Here is a 2,208-nt window from a genome sequence, read left to right as displayed (position 1 = left end):
ATTGTGTTTATGTTGTTATAGGCCTCGATAAGATGCTTGATTAAGTAAAATCATGACTAAGTTATTCTTGCATTACAATTGTTAGGTAACTAATGAATTAATTATTTAAATGGATTGAAATTGTAATTAATAGACACAGTACTTAATCAGTGCATGTTTAATCATCTAAGGTAGTTGAGGGTTAAATTAACAATGGTATTTGACGATACAATTGCCTTGCATAACTTGCAAGATTATTGTGATTAAACTATTTCAAGAGAAGGATACTTTGTTACCTCACATAGTCTTTTATGTGCTTATTAAATCGAGTTAATTGTTTGAATTGACATAGGGATATGTTTAAGAGATTATTTCAATTTAATAAGTATGTATGTGCTATAACATATCTGCCTATTAAGATTTGTTTAATTGATTGAATTGACATAGAGATATGTCCAAGAGAGGAATAGATTTTGGTAGGTGAGTATGTTCATAAGTTAGCAAATTACCGAGTTGCCATGAATTTATTCGTAACAATATAAACATGAGTTTAATAATTTTATGTGATGAAATGTAATTAATCTACACAATTATGTCATATTGATTAAAGTCGTATTTTGAAATCGTGCATTTGAGATTTATTTATTTAGCTTACTTAGTATAAAATCTGAGTTTTTAATCACCTTCTTCAAACAAAATATTTTTCTTCACCAAAGTGTTTTAAATAACATTCATAAATAGATCTTTTCATAGTCTCTGTGGGTACGATAACTCGACATTTACTTGTCACTTTATTACTTGTTGCGATTGTGTACACTTACACATTTCTATCGTTCCAAGTTTGTGGCGCCATTGCTGGGGACTATTTTAAAAGACATTATTTGTGAAATTGTTAATTTTGCATTTTGGTCTATTTTTTTCTAAATTTTAATTCCATTTTTGTGTGTGTTTGTTTCAGGTGTTTTTGAGTATTTATCAAATCATTGACTTACTCCCCGTAAACCTTAAAATTGAAAGGACTTTCTGAAAGAGGAAAAGACAAGCAAACCAAAGATGGACCAAAGATATGTATTTCAAAATTCCAAACCAAAATCCGGGGGGAACATTCACTTATAATGCTCACAATCCGATCATTTTTGTCGATGATAGAAACTGTGCCATTCAACAATATGCCATTCTTCTATTCAACGAGCTCAATCCGAGTATTAGGAGGCTTGAAATCGAGGCACAACAATTCGAGCTGAAGCCGATCATGTTCCAAATGTTGCAAAATATGGTTCAACTTAGTGCGATTGCTACTGAAGATCGACATCTTTAGAGTGATTCATTTAAACTAGTCGGGGTGAGTGAGGATGCCTTAAGACTAAGATTATTTCCATACTCCTTAAGAGATAGAGCACAAGCGTGGTTGAACTCCCTGCTGCCTGGTTCCATAACTACATGGCAAGAGTTGGTTGAATGTTTCTTAATGAAATATTTCCCTCCATCTTTAACCGCCAAGATCCGAAATGAAATCACTTCATTTCAGTAACTTGATTTATATGAGGCATGTGAGCGGTTCAAGGAGTTACTACGAAAGTGCTCTCATCACAGCATTCCATGTTGCGTTCAAATGGAGACTTTCTATATTGATCTCAATATTCATACCAGAATAATGGTGGTTGCTTCGGTAAATGGAGCCCTTCTTTCTAAGTCTTATAACGATTCTTATAAGATTATTGAAAGGATTGCCAGTAATAACTATCAGTGGCCAACCAACCGAGCAGCCTCAGAAAGATGAGCAACAGGAGTACATACAGCAGACACACTTGCTTCTTTGGCAGCCCAGGTATCCTCTATGTCTTTTATGTTTAAGAACATAATTGTTAATGGTTTCAATGGTAATTTGATAGGTCAGCAATTGAACCAATTCGAGAATATTTCTTGTGAATACTGTGGAGATGGCCATTTCTTTGAAAATTTCCCATTGAATCAAGAGTCAAATTATTACATGGGAAATCAGAATTGGAATGGTCCGCAATCAAATTTTTACAACTCTTCATGGTAGAATCATCTAATTTCTACATGGAGTAATCAATGGGTGGACTGTAGCGACTCTGTTATGCCATTTCAACAAAATTATCCATCGGAATATTCTCAACAAGTGTAAAAAACCCCCCACCAATTGAATCTTTAAGTGACCTTGAGAATCTGCTGAAGGCATACATAGTGAAGAATGATACCATTTTA

The 2,208-nt window shown here is 33.7% G+C and overlaps 1 pseudogene; it reads right to left on the bottom strand.

Moving 5' to 3' along the window:
- Positions 1 to 1,477: 1,477 nt before the first annotated feature.
- LOC121213377 (uncharacterized) lies at positions 1,478 to 1,575 on the bottom strand (annotated as a pseudogene).
- Between the last annotated feature and the right edge of the window lie 633 nt (positions 1,576 to 2,208).

Source organism: Gossypium hirsutum, chromosome A13 (genome assembly GCF_007990345.1).
Source record: "Gossypium hirsutum isolate 1008001.06 chromosome A13, Gossypium_hirsutum_v2.1, whole genome shotgun sequence".
Taxonomy (NCBI): Eukaryota; Viridiplantae; Streptophyta; class Magnoliopsida; order Malvales; family Malvaceae; genus Gossypium; species Gossypium hirsutum.
Note: the sequence above shows the minus strand (reverse complement) of the source record. Positions and strands in the feature narration are given on the sequence as shown.